The 18,887-nt window shown below is 36.7% G+C and overlaps 1 long non-coding RNA gene and 1 other non-coding gene across 2 annotated transcripts in view; both read left to right on the forward strand.

The window, feature by feature from the left end:
* The first annotated feature begins 909 nt into the window (after positions 1 to 909).
* Positions 910 to 968, forward strand: MIR1251 (microRNA mir-1251). Its single transcript, NR_128331.1, has one exon. It is a non-coding gene; the product is annotated as a microRNA mir-1251 (primary transcript).
* A 549-nt stretch (positions 969 to 1,517) lies between these two features.
* The window catches only part of LOC107000989 (uncharacterized), a 70,703-nt gene continuing 53,333 nt past the window's right edge, over positions 1,518 to 18,887 (forward strand). The window contains exons 1-2 of the long non-coding RNA XR_013400710.1: positions 1,518 to 3,010; positions 3,700 to 3,886. This is a non-coding gene — a long non-coding RNA (uncharacterized LOC107000989). The remainder of the gene's footprint in view (positions 3,011 to 3,699; positions 3,887 to 18,887) is intronic.

Raw genomic sequence — 18,887 nt, forward strand, 5'->3', positions numbered from 1 at the left:
CCTAATTAATTTATTTTGGGGTGATATTGATAGAAGTAAGTGTACCTCGTGGATAACAGTTCTGATAGATTCCCACACAGTTAAACCTTTGCTTCTGCTTTCTTCAATGAATCGAAATGCATGCACTCTGAAGCCCTCTGACAGCATTCACAGGGGTGAAACAGGCTTTATTCCTTCAATGCAATTTAGTCCAACTCTGCAGCTCACCTGTGGGGAAGGCTGGCAAAATTCCAAAGGTGATTAGTGTCATTTCTATTATTTCACAGGGTGGAGTGTGTTTGGATGGATGGAAGGGAAAGCCTATAATTTCATGGCTGTTAGTAGAACATTTCTGCTACACCACTTTTTATCTAAAACGTTCAAGATGAGTCAAGGGCACGGTATTGTCACCAGAATTGAATGCACCCATAGATGTTACTAAATCTTAACTGATCAAGTCATAAAAATGTAAATGTTTCCTCCAAAATGTTGATTACCTTTTAACTCATTTGTGTGTGTGTGATCAAAATCATCTTTTTAATTATTTAAACTCTGTGGATTTCTCTGTTAATATAAGATTAGCATTGCGAGCTTAACCTGGACCAGTTAGGAAAAGGTATTGAAATTGCATTTTAAAATTGTGCCACCACTGTCTTGTTTAGGAAGAATGACTTGGGTAAAACCAAATGTTGAGTTATCAAGTATTTTGGTACCCATATTCATCATCTTCTGTAAGTGTAAGCATCTTCTCATTCTTATAGATTCTTTGAATTACATTCTAAATGACTACCATGTCAATAGATTAGAACAACAATCATGTCATGCTTTTTTGTTGTCATGAGTCATTTTCATCAAATGTTCAGTAATTTCATTGCACTGTGTAATTAGGTGAAGAAACTCCACCCGAGCGTCCATGGGTCAGCTATGTGGACTCTAGCTGCCAAAGGCGCTTCTCCTTCTGAACAGAGCGCTTTGCTCAGCCAGTGTAGACATGGCCTGATAAACAATGGAACTTCTCCCTTGCGAACTGGAGTTTGGATTGATCTAATTCTTTAACTCAAAAATGTACACAGGTTTGATGTGTGGTTAAAATGCCTGCCTTTTAGTGAAACGAGAGCTTAAATTGACAGTACTGTGAAGAATTCTGTAATTTATAATGAACTCGAAAGGCAGTAGCATTCACTGTTGCAAAAGCTAATCAAGGGACTATCAAATCAAAGTTTTCACATGAGTTTAAATATCTGTGGCAGGGAGGTTGTTCATGCAGATTTTTATCTGTCAGGTCTTAACACTAAACCTGCCAGAGTGCAACATGGTCCTGTCACTTTTAACCAAGATGTCACATATATTGTGGGAAACACACTGCTCTGCATTTTTTCTAGGATTTTACTGGGAAAAGCAAATGTAAAATAAAGTTTTTTGTTGTTGTTGTTTGCTTTTTTTTTTTTTTTTAAACACCGCATTTTTATTTTGCAGATTCTCAGGATGATGGAGTGAGTGATGGAATAGGTTGCCAACTGTAGTTACTCCACTCAGCGCAGAATGGCTGCGGGGAAATATAATCAGACATGCCCAAAGAAGTCTGCTTAGGGTGAAACAAATACCTTTGAGGTTTAAATCAGGTGTGTAAAGAATATTGCAAACAAGATTTGTTTTTTGTTTTTTGTTTTTTTTGCATTTGTGTTTGTCAAGAAAAGTAGAAAGGCTGATGCTTCTTGCCTGTTTTTCCAACTCTTTTAATGCTACAAAATACACCCCAAATTTAACCCATTTTCTCTCCTAGGATTTGATATACCCTATTTACTCCCTTGAAGGTCCTCTATCTCATCAAAACTTTAGATTTTAAAAGCATGATGGTAGATTTTTATATTCAAAAAGATTTTGATTTTGGAGATATTTTAAAATTGGGAATTGAACTCAGATAGGCTTTACCATTTGTCTATTTCCTTAGAAGAATAAATACTATTTACAGTATAGGAGTTAGCTGCCAGAAACCTAAGAAAGTTATGTTCAAATTATTTTTACAAATAGATGTTCACATCACCTTTAAACAGTTGTTAAATGGCTCAGAAAAATCAAGCAAAGTTAACATTTTTTAAAAAATACAAACCACATTTCTTTACAGGATGAGGTTGTGCTTAATAACCTATGCTTAATTCATTCAGAAACTACACGATTTTTGTTGCTATATTTTGTTAGAAAGGAAGGAGAGACTGTTTCTACAGGTGTCATAGAAAAATCAATACTGAGCCAAGGATTATTGGATCCCATAGAACCATGGAGGCGTGGCAGTGAAATTCTCCCAAAGGTGAGTAGGGGCATTGATTTCCCTTCCATGCCTGCAGAAATATGACACAATGAACAGAGGCTAAATTAGGACAGGAAATAAGTCTGATTTGAAACTGTACTGTAAAAAAAATAGTGATACCTTTTTTTCAAACAAATAAATGAGAAAATGTAAGTAGAATTTCAACATATGCATTTTTCTTATTTATTTTCTTAGATTCTTTTCTTTATCCTCTTGAGTACTTTTGAAAAATAAACCCCCAAAACTGGACTCCTTGACTGATATTTTATCTGTAATTCAGATCCTATGATTTCCACGTGGAATACTTGTATTATACGATATAAAAGAGTCTCTCTCAAACCTATAACCAAGAATGCAGCAACCCGTCAGTTTCTAAAAAAAAACATATTATCTACATAATCGCAATCACACTTACAGATATGAGCCCATCACTAACCTTCCTTATTTAAGCTATGTATTTTTCTAGCTAATTTGTGCTATAATTTTTAGACACAAACTTGCTTGTTTACATATTTTACAGTTTCTTCTTTGTTTAGATTTCTTAAAGCTAAAAAACTATACATAACATATTGGTTGTTTGACTGCATTGCTTAGCATTCCATCCGTGCAGGCAGACGGTGTTCCTAGGTTTGGAAATATAAATCCCATGGGAAGTCAGCTGAAGAACATTTTATGCATCACTTATCCTGTTACGAGCCCTGTGCTGTTCTGTCTCTCTATAAGGTAAGAGATTTATTGTGAGTTGGCTTCCAGAAGTAGAAAATGTTGTATGCTAATGGATGTTGCTTCAAAGTGGCTTCTGGAGCTCATATAGAAATTGTTTTATAAGCAAAAGAATAATTGGAACAATTCAAGTTACGCACACACGCATGTTCATCTGTCCCCAGGTAGCATTTGGTTGTTCTATCCTGGGATCCACATTCTATAATATTATCTTTCTCATGTGAAGTGAGATGGTAAATTGTTCATTTTTATAATGAATTTGAGCAGAGTATAAGATTAAGGAAAATAATTTAGGCCTCAAAGTAGAAAATTGACAAATTACTGTCTTGCTTTGTCTGGGATAGATATACTTTGAGTTTTAGTAATTTGTGGGATCCAAAATGGATTATAAGAAAATTAAGCCAGGTGCAGTGACTCATACCTGTAATCCCAGCTACTTGGGAGGCTGAGGCTGGAGGACCCCTTGAGCCCAGGAGTTTGAGGCTGCAGTGAGCTATGATTGTGCCACTATACTCCAGCCTGGGTAGCAGAGACCACATCGCTATAAATAAAATAACATTAAAAGATAGTTAAAATATAAAATGCTGGCACATTCACAGTAATATAGAAACCTTAGTATTTTTTTTAGATTTTTGCTTTCTGCTGACCAGTCAAAAATTCTTACTTTTTTTCTTATTCTGAACTTTCAGACTGGCTGAAACCACAACGGTTGTTTGCAATCTGCACTCTAACTTTGGATCACCTAGTTAATACTCTGACTCTGATTATTACCAAAGACAATATTCTCTAAAAGATATTCTCTATAAGAAGGATGCTCCTGCATTATTAATAACATCACAGGGAAAATGCAACATTTTGGATGTCACATCTGATAAGGTGAGATTTTATCATGTCTCATAAGATGTGATTTCATATGATTGTACTTATGACTATCCCAGCCCCATGAAAGTTTTCATTTATCCATTCGGTGTAGAAATCTATAATATAAAGCTTCATATACAGTTATTTAAACTGTGACCTAAAAGCCAGGCTATTGAATATATTTTGTTTATGTGTAAGTCACATTATTTTTACTGTTTTTTTCTATCCTTTGCATCTTAGAAAAATATGACTCAGTACACCATACAGCATATTTAAATTAAAATATAAATTGTGTACATCATTATTCTTATGTGGGGAGGGGGGAGGCTGGGAAAGGCATGCTATTCTGTAACCTTGGACAAAATTTGACTTTTGATGTGTGAATTCTTAAATGTGCACAAACCAAAGACAATGGCATACATATTTTGACACGTTCTGAAGTTAAAAGAGGACATGAGGATTGTATGATAAGTGGCAGCCTTGTGTCTACTATTGTAATAATATAATGTCTGCATGAGAAGAAAAAAGTACAAATAACAATGGCGAGATGATGGAGAAGCTGACCATAAGTAAAATTCCAGGTACCTGTTGATGCAATATGAGGATACTAAAATATCTAGCCCTCTATGTATGCTGTATATCCTGTAATCCATCAGAATGGAGGCACTGTCTTCAAGTCCAAAAATATCAGTGTGTTCAACACTGCTACCCTGTATGCTATATTAAAATGTCTCATAATATGTAAAATATATATTATCCATGTCTGAGCAATGTGATATAGTCATTCTCTCTTTGGGTTAAGCATATCTTATGATTTTCCTAAAATGTCGCAAAGATAAGCATCTACTAGATAATTTGTGATTTGTAAATATCATGACTGTCTGAGGGGAAGTGGCAATTAATGGAAGCATAATTATCTTCAATGTGAAGAAGGTCTGGGATGCTGACTTTGGGGAACACAGTGTCTTTGGCTCCTTAGCATTTTCTTGATTTGCTTTGTTGTCGTCCTTCTGGTTCTTTCTGGATCCATCTCTCTTTTGTTTCCATTTGAATCCTCTATTGTATTCCAGTTGGCAGTTAAAGAACAGAAACACAGCAATAAGACTGAGTGGCTACATTTTCCCAGTGCCACCAACTGGGAGTTAAGCTGACTAACATTTTGAAAGCCCAGCCCATTTCATTCACAGCAGGATGGCAGGTAAAAGCATTTCTGTATTAAAGTACACACTTTGTTTCTTCAGGTTCTTGGTCTAATTTCTCTTGTTTGCCAGTTGGGGGGAGAAATGAAAGTAGGTTGGGGATGAAATGCCTGGGGTATTTAATCAAATGCCCAGCAACTCCTGATTATAGGATGCAAAAATTTCACTTTCGAGGATTAATTATGGTGGATTTTTTTCAACCCAAATGGGTGTACCCTTCTCTCCAGCATGTTATGGGGCTACTTTCTACCACTGCCAAAATAGAATGTAGTAGAAGAATTCCAAGTAGTTTTAATAATAACTCCTGGGTTATTAAAAATTAAATATCTGGGGTAAAAAAATCCCATTAAATGTACATGTTCGTGAAGTACCTCAAATCATTTTGTTTTACAAAATTTTACATGTCATTATTTGCTCCTACTAGAACAAGAAATTGAGAATAGGTTTCACAGTGTTCTATTAATTTGATTACTGTGTCCTAAGTGGTAAGTATAAACCTCCTTATGTATTTTGTGAAGCTCACTTAATCAAGCAAATATTAAAAAGCACATTATCATATTACTATGCTGATCCTTGACCTTTTGGCTTGTCACTGTCTTGTGTTGGATGTCTTTTTCTCATGTGCATGCAGATGAAGCTTGGGGACAGAAAGAGTGAGGAAAAGCATTAGCCCTGCTCCCTGAATAGTAATGGGCTGTGGAATTGTCTTTTGGGAGGGGATTTCCCCTGGGAACAGTGAAATTGGGATGAATATTATCAGTTTGCATTGACATTGAATGCATTTTTAAGGAAGCTTAGATCACTTTATAAGAGTCATCTTGGATGGGTGAATGCAATACACAGTTGCAGTAGGAAGACTAAAGTTCTGAGATGGGTCAGATGACAGTGATAATATCATAACTCATTTTATGAATGAATCAAAAAGTTCCTCAGCTAGTGCCCACATACTCATATATTGAAATAAATTTTACAAAGCCTCTTCTTTCCCTGGAGTCTGCACATGCGCCATCTTACCATGGAATATAAACCTGCTTTGCCTGGTTTTATATTCTATGGCCATCCTGTAGATATTTCTTATCAGATTAGATCAACAGTTAACAGAGAATACAGTGGAAAAGTAAAATAACATTTTCAAAGTTTTAGCAAGAAAAATATGAATAATTAAATATGAATGCATGTGCATGTTATGACTGTACCTAGGATCTTTTCAAGGGCTTGAGGTCCCTCTGTCTCAGTAATTAGACGAATTCTGTAGCCAGTTTGGCCTCAACCTGACAAAGATTTTCTATTTATAAATGTCCTTTGGGTCCATGAGGAATTTTGGACACTCATTTATTTTCTAAAGAGAGGTTCAAAATCAGTAAGTTCAAAATATTTCAAAGTTGCAATGCACTTCTCTGTTTAAGTATAGCAGCACTGCCATGGATATAACCAAAATCATTCAGATGCTGAACAGGGCAACTCCATGGCACTCTGGTACACTAAATTACCCTCTCATTGTCTAATAACATGAGGCCTTTACATTTGTTTAGTGCTTTCTGGTTTTCAAAACCCTTTCCCAAGATAGTCATGAATGAGGATAAAATTTAGAGAGGTAGGGCACAAGGATGATTTTTTTTTTTTTTTTTGCATTTCTTTTTCTAACTTGTTAAATGAAAAATGCTAGAGAATAAAATGTGTTTTGTTTTTTAATCAAAGAAACACATACAATGTGAATTAGAGCATAATTGTCATGGTGAGGAGAAGGGAAAGGAGGCAGTCACCCTTCAGCTACTGTGGTTTGTAGGGGTCCACTATGCTATGTTAATAAGTTTACAGCTCAAAAGAAGGCTGTACCATTTCTCTCTAATGTGACATAAAGTTAACAGACCCCTTGAACAGATATGTCTTTAAATATGAAGATCAGTGATCCATGGTTCAGGTCAAATACCTGCTCACACATACTTACTGAGCATACTAGTCCAAATTTTTCAACAAAGTAATAATACAAATAGAGGAGGGGAGAGAACAAGGACTCCTTGGGTCTAGGGGTGTTTCCCTAAGCAAGTTTCAAGCAAAACCATTTTTAATTGGAAGCTTTGTGATTTAGCTTAGAAATTCACTCTATTCTGTTATGATTATTTTACTATTTTTAGAAGTTTTAATAATAAGGGGCTTTGGCTTCCTTGCTACGGGAATCTAGAATATTGATGTATGTATGAATGTGGGTAATATGATGAAAATATTACCACTTAAGTTTGATGCACAAATATGGTGGTTGAACCAGAATTGGACCGGTTCGCATTCCTGCTCTACCACTTATTAGCTGTATAAACAGTGTCTAAACCCGCTTCTTCACCTACAAAATGAGGAAAGTAAAGGAAAGTAATCATACCCATCCCCAGAGTGGTTGTAAAGATTAAACAGGATAATGAATATAAAGCCTATGTTAAGAGGTTGATGAGTCTTAGCAATGATTTTTAATATTGTTGTTATTTATTGCCTGTCTTTGCATGTATACACATATCCTCTATATACGGTTTTTCTGTATTCATTATGATTCAAAAAATGTTGCCTAAAATTACCTAATAAAAATATTAAAGAAAATTGTGTCAGGTGATCGTGGTAACTACAGAAACTGGGAAAAACGTGAAAAGGCAATACCTTCCGTCAGCATTACCAGCCTTTCTTGAGAAGGTACACTCTCTCCTTATTTGCTCTGTCTGTTTTTCTCTACTGCTAAGACCTCCTTTCAATAAGGACCTGAAATTCATCCACACAAAGATCTAGATGATTGAGAACATTTGAGGTGCTGCCCTTGTGAAGGTCACTGACCTCTTATTAAGGGTCAGATACTAAGTTGACGAGGTTTCAGGCATCGGTAGCAGCTGGAGACATTTGTTTGACAGTGTGATCTACCCCTTGCCTTCAGGAGCTCTCCTCAGAGTGGTAATGGTTAAGTGGGCCAACAGGTAAGGTTAGTTCTGCTGCTGAAAGTGCCTGCTGGGGCTCTCTATGGGGTTTGTCTGACATCCTCAAAGGCTACCTCTGTCTCTAAGCCTAGGGCCATTTAGGAATGTCTGTCAGCTTTTTCAATTTTTTTTTCTTTTCTCCCATTTATATCTGCGGGTTTTATATCTAGTTATACCTTAAACACAACTGTAATCCTTTGAACCTTTTTTCCTAATATTCTTTATTTTTGGATATACATCAATTGTTTTTTTTTTCTATCCACATCCCATCCATATTCTCATTCTTGGCTGTCCATTGTATTTCTTTCAGAGATCTGTATTCATAATTTAAAGTGTTTCACATATCTGACTATTTTTCTGAGACAGTCTCCTGAAATACTCTTTTTTAAAATGTAACTTGTTTCACCTGTATTTTCTGTACCCATATTTTGGGATTTGAATGATTGCGTTCAAGTTTAAGGTATGCCTTCACTAGGAATGTATGCTTAGAAAACCATTTAATTTCTCAGCTGAGTTTATCAGAGGTAGAAATAGAAGACTCTGCCCATAGTATTGTAAAAATCAAATCAAATCAAAGTGTTTTGTAAACTCTAAAATGATGTAGAGGTTTTTATGTTTTCTTCTTTTTCTTTTCTTTTTTTTTTTTTTTTTGAGACAGAGTCTCACTCTATTGCCCAGCACAGTCTTGGCTTACTGCAGCTTCCACCTCCCAGGTTCAAGCAACTCTCCTTCCTCAGCCTCCCGAGTAGCTGGGATTACAGGTGTACAACACCACTCCTGGCTAATTTTTGTATTTTTGTAGAGACAAGATTTCACCACGTTGGCCAGGCTGGTTTTGAACTCCTGACCTTGGGTGATCTGCCTGCCGTGGCCTCCCAAAGTGTTGGAATTACAGGCGTGAGTCATCATGCCCGGCCTATGTCTTCTTTTTACTTATTACAGCTAGCCCCTCATGCATGTTTTTAAAAAGATGGGCATGAAGAGACACATGACGTTTAATAATTTGTGAAAGAAGTGATAGGATGATCTCTCTTTTGACATTTTTCCCCATTACCTGAAAGAACTATTCTGTGCATTCCTATGATATGGCTGTCAATTGCCTTCTCCCAGCATTATATAATTCAGCACAGAGAGGAGAATTTTCTCAGATGTAAGTGTAAGAGAAGAAACTTCTGCTGGTAAACAGAAGCAGCCTGTCCCGCTGCTTTGGGTCACATCCACAAACTGTTTCTCAAAGGATTCAGATCCTTTTTGAGAACATCAGTCATGGATTCATGAGCATCAGTCCATGATTCATGGACTGAAATCAGGAGGCACGAGTGCTTCAGGATCCTCTACACAAATGAGGGATGATACAAGTTAATATTTATCGAGGAGATACTATGCATAAGACACTTCAAATAATAATGACTGCTGACTTGAGGTTTTTGCTAGACACTGCATAGGCACTGAACTACAGATTTTATCCAAGTTATTTGATCCTTAAACCACTCAGTGATACTGGGATTATTACATCCACTTAACAGTTGAGGAAACTGAGGGTCGTCTGACACCAAAGCCAATATTTATTGGATTTTCCCCCAGGATCCTGAGATGCAGATATTATGATGTTCATTTTGCAGCTAGAGCCATTGGGACACAGAGTGTTTCAGTAACTTGTCCACATAGCTCTATGTGGAAGAGCTGCAATCCCAATCAGGTCGGCCTGACCCTAAACACTCCACTGCACTAACTTGCTGAATATTTCTAATCTTGGGAAGAATCTTCCTTTTAGTTTTCTTTTAATTAACAATCACTTATGGGTTGACACTTTCATAAGATAGAATACAATTGAATTACTAGAAAGATAAAATTAAAACCCAGACATACAAAACAGAAACTCAATTTTCTATTATTAGATTCAACAAACATAAAATTGCTCTGCCACTTTGCTGTAGGTGTTTCTAAATGATTGCTCACAATGTCTGTGCCTATTTTGTGGTGGACCAGTAACAAAACTGCTGGACTCAGCAGCCAGCCACAGATGAGACTTTGAGAAGCACTTGTCTAGGACTGTGGAATATGACCTAGCTGAAGATAAGTCGATTTTCTTATTCATTAGCAGAAGTCTTGTAGGCATGGATTTAATTTCAATATTTACCAGTAAGGCCTTGGATAATACCCAGGTAGGAAATAGACTAAAACACAGTTAAACGTTAAAAGTCATTGCCCCTACTTTTTGTGCTTTTTTATCTAGGGAAAGTTAAATGGAATGTCTTAACAATATACCCACAGGAATTAAATTAATTTTGTGTGGAATACGTATTTGAAGGCCTACTGTCTTGTAACCTACATAACTGAGAAATGTAGACCATTGTAAATTAGCTTATTTGATAAAAAAGGTATACTACTATATTGCAGGTATATTACTTTTTCTCCAGAGGACAGACTCACTGTTGTGTTGATTAATTAACATTCTCACCCACTGTATCCAAGTAGGTTACAGAAATTAAAACGTGCAGGATGACAAAGCCAGAAAAGCAAACATTTCTGGTTAGTTCCCACAGTGACACTATAGAAATGCTTGTCACCTGCCTCTCCTTGCTGGGCAGAGCAAGTTAGCTCAGCATTGGTCCCCTTTTCAGCATTTGTCAAAGCAGATCTTAGAATGGCCATGAAAAATAGCTGGTTAGTGTCATTCAGGGGAGAACAGGGACTATAGCACGTACCTGTCTCTACCCCTTGAGAAATATCCACAGAAAATAGATGGGAGAACAAGTCTTAATAAATAGACGATGCAAAAGTTGTTATTTTTGTGCTTATTTGGCAATATTATGTGCCAGACTTCAAGACAAAACATAGTTTATCTTGTTTCCTGGCCCACGCCCTCAAAGCACATTACTGCTGTTTGGAATGCCGCACTAAGTCAGTATTAGTAGGAGTTACGATTAGCAATGATTGGGCTTTAACTTCAAGGAAGAGGTACTAGATTAGAAGATCTCTTTGGACCAATCATTGCGTTATATGTGTTGTAGTCATGTCAATGTAGGACTTTTTCTGCAATCAGTGAGGTAAAAATAACGGCAGAAAGTAGAAAGAATCCTTGTTTGTCCTATAATGGAGCCTTTCTTGGCCATTAAATTGGTGACCTTAGTGTTCTGAAGTTCAACTGAAACTCCTTCATTCTTGTTCTTAAGCAATGCTTTGTCTTGGTGTAAAATCTATTATTTAAATGTAATGTAACAATTCATGCACTGATTATTCATTTATGGAGTGCACACTTATGTACCAGGTCCTGTGGGAGATTGCTAGATCTTGGAGATAAAACTCTGAATACTTGATTTTGCCCTCAAGAAGTTTCCACCTTGGTTGTGGAGGCACACAGAGGCAGAGATTGAAAATATTGTAGCATCTGCTGTAATACATGTTTTTTTTTTTTTTTTTTGAGACAATCTCATTCTGCCACCAGGCTGCAGTACAGTGGTGCAATTACAGCTCACTGCAGTCTCCACCTTCTGAGCTCAAGCAATCCTCCCACCTCAGCCTCCCAAGTAGCTCAGACAACAAGCACGTACCACTATGCCTGACTAATTTTTCTTTGATTTTTAATAGAGACGAGGTCTCACTAAGTGCCTAGATTGGTTTCAAACTTCTGGGCTCAAACGATCCACCCATCTGAGCCTCCCACAGTGCTGGGATTCCAGGCGTGAGCCGCTGTGGAGGCTCTATGAATGCAGAACTGACAAGCTCTGGCTGTCAAGTCAGGAAGTGCTTCACAAAATAGTTGACATCTAGCCTAGATAAGGAAAAATAAATAAGAGTTCTAAATGTAGTAATGGTAAACACTTATATTGATATTTTTGTAAGAGTTCTAAATGTAGTAATGGTAAACACTTATATTGATATTTTTGTACAATGTGACCTCCTTGGGCTCTTTTTATTCATGACCTATGTTCTTGGGAGTCTTAGTCTCCCGATAGAGCACCTGTTTTCATGGAATCTTTTCATGTTGTTTCTCTGCTTCTCCGTGTCATGTTCCTTGTGTCTGGGCAATAGCTAAAAGTTAGTGTGGCTAAAAGCAAATTTTGTTTATGCTTTCCATCTCTCTCCACTGCCTGTCTTTACCATATTGATTGCCAGCAGCTTCCTTCTAGTTTCAAAAACTTAGCATCTGGTGATTATTTTTATTTCCTTCTCCTATAACAAAATTCATCAGGAGTTAACAGGCTCTCAACTTTTAAACAGGACTTTAGCCTTGCCTGCCAGGATCTGCAATAAAAGGCACACCTAAATAGTATTTAATTTTTTTAAATGACAGCTTATACTGACTCAATTTTAGCTGCATGAACTTTGACCACATGGAGACTTTTGTTTGAAAAAATTAACATGGGTAAATTATAGGGAGATTAGAGAATTTTAAAAACACTCCCTTTCTATTATTGTGTATTTTTCTAAAATTCTAGGAAAAGAAAAGGTGGGATGCTTCTAAAAAAAAAAAAGCACTTTGAGGACTAATGACTGTAACCATGCACTGCTAACTGGCAAACCAGACGAAGTCCACAGAGAAAAAAGATAATGGTTAAGAATGGGAAAAATTCCCCAAGTGAGCCAAATAGGCCTCCTCATGATGTCTGGCTGCAGATTAGACATTGGTGAATCCACCCAAACTTGGAGTCATTAATAAATGCCAATGCTACAGTAAATGTCAGCTAAAGTGTGAAGGGAGCAAATCCCTGCATGCCTCAAGAAAGTGGAAAAAGTTCATCTCAGATCTTATTTTTGTAGAGACACACTTTCTATTCCCATGTAGAGTATTGCAGTTCAGACATGGATAATGACTAATGCATCTTAAGATGCTCACAGTCACTGCTTGATAAATATACGTCACTATTCATTTATTAAGAAAGACCAATTAAAACATTTTTTGTCTTTTTTTCTGAGACAGCATCTCGTTGTGTCACCCAGGCTGGAGAGCAATGGTGCCATCTCATCTCACTGCAACCTCTGCCTCCCAGATTCAAGCGATTCTCAGTCATGTGCCACCATGCCCTGCTAATTTTTGTATTTTTAGTAGAGATGGGTTTTCACTATGTTAGCCAGGCGGTCTCGAACTCCTAGCCTCAAGTGATGGCTCACTCCTGTAACCCTGGCACTCTGGGAGGCCAAGACAGGCAGATCACTTGAGGTCAGGAGTTGGAGACCAGCCTGGCCAACATGAAAAACCCCCATTTCTACTGAAAATACAAAAATTAGCCAGGCCTGGTAGCACACACCTATAGTCCCAGATACTTGGGAGGCTGAGGCAGGAAAATCACTTGAACCTGGGAGGCAGAGGTTGCCGAGAGGAGAGAGTGCTTCAGTGCACTTCAACCTGGGTGACAGAGTAAGACTTCATTTAAAAAAAAAAAAGAAAAAGAATGCACAGATGCACAAATTTTAATGAATAGGTTTAATCTAAATCTTAAATACTAGGTTTCCTAAAATGCGTTTCTTATTTTATGTCAGTATTTTCATCATAATATTACAATATTGTCTTAAAAGCATTCTCAGCTCAGTGATCTTCACGTGTAAAGAGTATGATACCATAAAACCTTACCTTTTACTTTTCGGCTTTTGTATTACCAGTAAAGAGGGATTCTGAGAATTGTATTTATTTTTGTGAACATGAAGAAAAAAGGAGTTCCTAGAAAAGTTAGATTTGCCTAAAGGGATCACTTACATTTATTTTAAATATTTGTTTTCACTATACCTTGGCTATTCCAATGCATATGGTTTCAGACTTCAGTTTGTTTTATAACAAGGATATGAGGATAGGGAAAATGAGTGATTTCTCCTTGTGCATTGCTCTACTGAGTTCTAGCCTTTGGACACATAGAAAATGACTGTTGGACTTTCTCTGTCTGATTAGAGAAGGAAATAGGAAAAGAAGTAATATAAAAAGGATTATCTTCCTGGAAACCTTGGTCATCCCTGTTAGAGAGTCTCTCATTTTAATCTTCATGTTATGTTCCCTTTTATTTCACTTTGCTAGTCATGGCTTATGAAAGATTTTAATTGAAAAATATTTGATTCTTATTTTCTCTCTGGGATTTATACTTTGAAATAAGTGAAATTTAGTGTCTGGCATGCAACTTATTCAGAAGTGACTAAAGCAAAATCAATATAATGGTTTTTCTTAAGGTACTTGCAAGAGCAATTAGAAAAATATTAGTAGTTAACTCATTATGCTTACAGAATCACAAATGAGCATCAAAACAGTTCTGATTTAAGAATGTCTGGGTAATCAATGATGAATGCCAGTCTCGTCAAATGAGTGGCTGCTTGAAAAGAATTTGGGTTTTGACAAAACTTTAAGCAAAAATTGACAGCAGCATAGGGCTCTGTTTAGATCTCTGGCATGGTAGTGCACTGGCAGATGCTTGGTTCTGACAACAAAGACTGAACAGGTTGACAGTGAAAACTGAGTAACATTTGTCTTCTGCAGTAATGAATTCTCACTGTGAATCACAAGTGGTTTCTTTCATGTAAACCATAAATGTAAATGGTGGCAAAGCCATGTATTACATGTTTTACTAGCTTCAGTCATTCTTATCCATTAACTCACAAAATGTATTTATCTGCTATTGCATATTAATAATAGTGTGGATGGTACACAGGTGGCTTCTGTTTTACTAAGATCACTTTTATTTTTCCACAGCTTTCAATATAATCCAAATACGATTTTAGAATTGAGTTTAACTTTTGATATAACTGCCATGACAGAGTGCTTAAAATGAATTTAAGATGTCAACTTATAAAATTCTTGTTACGAAAAAAATTCAGAATTTCAATTTGTACATTTTCAGATGGGATGGAAAGAAAGTATGGCCAGATCTTAATACCTGAAAACCAGTTTATTATCTTATACATTGCCAAGAGGATAAATATGCAATAAATGTACTACATGCATGTGTGAACATTTAAAATATTTATTGACTTCTGTATAAATGAGGTCAATTAATTATTCTAAAAACCCATATATTTTAATAAAAGTAGTCATTATAACTATTGTAAGTACATGTAATGATACATTACACTTTTAATATGTAAACCAGATAGGTAGATTGAAAAATAGAAACATTCATGACCACATTAGATTTTCTATTATAGTACAATTAAAAGGCGTTTATTAGCTATCAAGCTATCTTTTTAACTGTCTGAATTTATAACACAATTAAAACTTTATAGAATGGCTCAAAACCCTACTTTTTTTATGACTGATTTATCTAATTCATAAAACTAATCTGTATTTAACATGAGAGACATATCGAAATCAAAATAATGGTGAGCTGCTTTTCCTATGTGAAATTCCATAATTATTTTTCAGCAATTAATATACTTATCAAAAATATTAGTCAATATGAACTGATAAACTCTTATATTCCAGGCACTGTGCTAGGCTCAAAGATAGAGATGAATGAGATAAATTATCTGTCTTTTAGGACATTGTCAAGTTGGGATAAGAGGAAAAATCCATAAATTGCCAGACAAAGTAAAGATAATTTAGTGTCAGTAAATCCCTATGCGGTAAATGGGAAACGTGTCATCTAAAAAAGATGACATTTAAGCTGATTGCTGAAGCATGCAGATTGAAGACATTAGGGGAATCTTTTTTGTTTTTTGTTTTTGTTTTTGTTTTTGTTTTGATATGTAGTCTTGCTCTGTCACCCAGGGTGGAGTGCAATAGCACAATCTCTGCTCACCGCAACCTCTGCCTCCTGTGTTCAAGCCATTCTCCTGCCTCAGCCTCCTGAGTAGCTGGGATTACAGGCATGCACCACCACTCCCGGCTAATTTTTGTATTTTTAGTAGAGATGGGGTTTAACTATGTTGGCCAGGCTGGTCTTGAACTCCTGACCTCATGATCCGCCCACCTTAGCCTCCCAAAGTGCTGGGATTACAGGCGTGAGCCACTGCGCCCAGCCAGATGAATCGTTCTAAGCAGAGAAAATAACACCTGCAAAAGTATGCCATAGTTATGTTGGGAAATTCAATATGGTGGAGCTCTGAGTGTACATGTATGTAAGGAAAGGGAGGTAAACAAGGAGTTAGAAAAATGTAATGAGACCAGGTGGTGATGAATTTTGAATATAAAGCAAAGAAATCTGGATTTTTAATCCTGTAGGTAATAGCTGACCAAGGTATATGATTACATGTCTGCTTTTTAAACAGCCTTATGATTTGAAATGCTGTGTTGTTATTTCTTTTTTTTTTTTTTTAAAGATGGCTAACTCTGCCAACCATAGACAAATATACATACTGGCATGGGCAGAAAGAAGAGAGGAACTGTTAGAAAGATTTTATTATTTTCCAGCCCCCAAAATAATGAGGTGATTTTAGGCATAGTAATGAGAATGAGGAAGACAGGCTAGATTCAATAAACATTTTTGAGTTAATATCCACAGATGTTAGTGACCAGTTGATGAGATGGAGCAGAGAGAGTGAGAAGTTAATGACTGCAGTGAATGTTCTGGTTGAAAGTACCACAATGGATGGCAGTGCCACTATGACTTATACCAGAAGTAGGCCAATTTAATAGGGCTAGAGAGGGCGATAAATAGTGTTTAAAATGCCTCTAAGAAATCCTGGTGGAGATCTCCAGAGGTTAGTAATATTAACATGGAACTCAAAAGGCTGTGACTGTTTCATTCTCATTTTGTATGTCTTGAGATAGACGAGTGTTGAATGTAGGAAGTAGTATTTGTGAGGCTGTAGAACTTCTTTTTTCTCAACATCTAACCTGGGAGAATGAATGAAAGCATGGAAGAACATTGCAGCTGGGCACTTGGCAAGCCAGCTCACATTAAAAGGAGGTATAGAATGGAAGAGCCTGTCAAAGGAGACAAAATGAAGCAAGTGACACTCAGACCAGAGTGGCCCTATGGAAACGAAGGCAAAAATGGTTTTGAGCAGAAGAAACTCAGTGGTATCAAATTTCACAAAGTTGCCAAATAGCATAAAGACAGGTTGGAGTAGTATCAGACTTTTGTTGGAAAAAATGTTTGTGATTACCTCAGAAAGAGTGAATTAGTGGGAATGTAAGTTATAATGGATGGATTAATGAATATGACTTGAGGAAGTTCAGAGGCAGCAATGGTAAGAAGGGAAATAAGATATTATTATGATCAAAGGAAGGCTTTCAAGAAAGTGAGAGAGTTGAGCACATTAGAAGGAAAAGATGTTTATAATGAAAGAAAAGAAGAGAAACACTAATGAAGCAACTCCTTGGGGAGGTGGCAAAGAGTGCAAGCTAGTGCTGTGGAGAGAAAAATGTATACCTCCCTCCTCCAAGACTGGAGGAAAGAAGCTAAGCATGATTGTCAACTGGTAAAATGAGATTTCCTCTTCCTGGGGTCTTTTATTCTTTCGGAAGGAGGAGACAAGGTGGTCAGCTGAGAGTGGACAGAAGGAGAATGTAGAGATTTGTAATAGCTGGTTTGAAGACTAGGACAGGAACTGAGCAGATGCAAGTGAAGGAATTTCTGAGAAGCAGTGAGATGCCAAGTTAAGACTGGAAACCATCCCCTTATACTGGCATCAGTCTGCCCAGGGTGTAACTTTTTTTTTTTTTTTTTTTTTTTTTTAGCATCTTTGAGTAACTTCAGAGCAGTAGAGGAAATCCATTGATTAATTTACCCAGAGTAGGAGATTAATCCAGGAATTTAACAGAAGGACAGGAGGCCAAAATACAAATATCTGAAAGTAGTAATGTAGTAGGGTGGAAACTAGACAGTCAAGAATTACAATATTGCTTCTGCTTTTTACTGTAATCTTGGAGGTTTAGGCAGAAAGGCTTAATTTATTCTGAGGCAGCTTTAAAGGAAGACAAATATTTAGACAGAATTCAGCTTCCTTTTTTACTAGATTCATCATTGTGGAAGACAGCATAAATGGAGGAAACCTAGACTCACTGGCTTAATTTTCTTGAGTTTTTATAGTAAAATGAGTTCTCAGAAAATTTGTCCTTTGACTAGGATTTTAACCAGGAGACCGTTGTTACTTTGCTTCAACAGCTGTCTGTGTTACTGCTTTCATTCTCCCCTGCATTCTAGTTAGAATGGAATAATAAAAGATTGACCTCTGGAAAGGGAGCATTATCAATTTATTTATAAAGATTTCACCATAGGCATACAGCTGATGCTTGAGTTCCTCTGATCTGTTGATGTCTTAAGTCAAACCTTTAATTTAATGTTATTGAAATCTGTTGAAGTCTGCCTTCAAGTATAAAAAGCTTTTTCGTTAATTTGTTGTATGGGATATGGCGTAGTGGACTATATACTGAACTTGCAGGCCAGGTTCTGCCCTCAGCCACTTAAAAGTCCAAATACATCACTTTATATTTTAGGGCCTCAATGTAATTAGCATAAAAATAACCTCTTTCCTCTGAGGATGAGACAAAGAGCCTGCCTCATAGGAGAAATCACCTTATAATAAAATTCCCTTAGATGGACAACTGAGTTCTACATTCTCTCCTTCTCTCTCTTTCCCCCTCTCTCTCCCTCCCCTGACCCTTCTCCTCCCCTCTCATGCTGAATAAAGTCAGAATATTCTGGAGACAAACACAAGTAAGATCAAACATTACCTCCTTGTCCCTCACTCCAGTCCCCAGTACAGGACTCCTAGATTGATGGAGGTGCACCTCTGTTTTCCTAGTGCAAATGTAACTCATTCAATTATACAGCCAGTCAACAAATATATATTGAATGTCTGTTGTGTGATAGGTGTTTTTTCGGGTGATGGTGACATCAGGAACCCAATTCTCTGTAATACTACTTTTATTTCACTGTGTTAAAATTTTATGCTCATTTTTATGACTTCCCCACTAGACTATAGCTACGTGGGGAAAGA

The sequence above is a fragment of the Macaca mulatta genome, chromosome 11 (assembly GCF_049350105.2).
Source record: "Macaca mulatta isolate MMU2019108-1 chromosome 11, T2T-MMU8v2.0, whole genome shotgun sequence".
In the NCBI taxonomy this organism is placed as follows: domain Eukaryota; kingdom Metazoa; phylum Chordata; class Mammalia; order Primates; family Cercopithecidae; genus Macaca; species Macaca mulatta.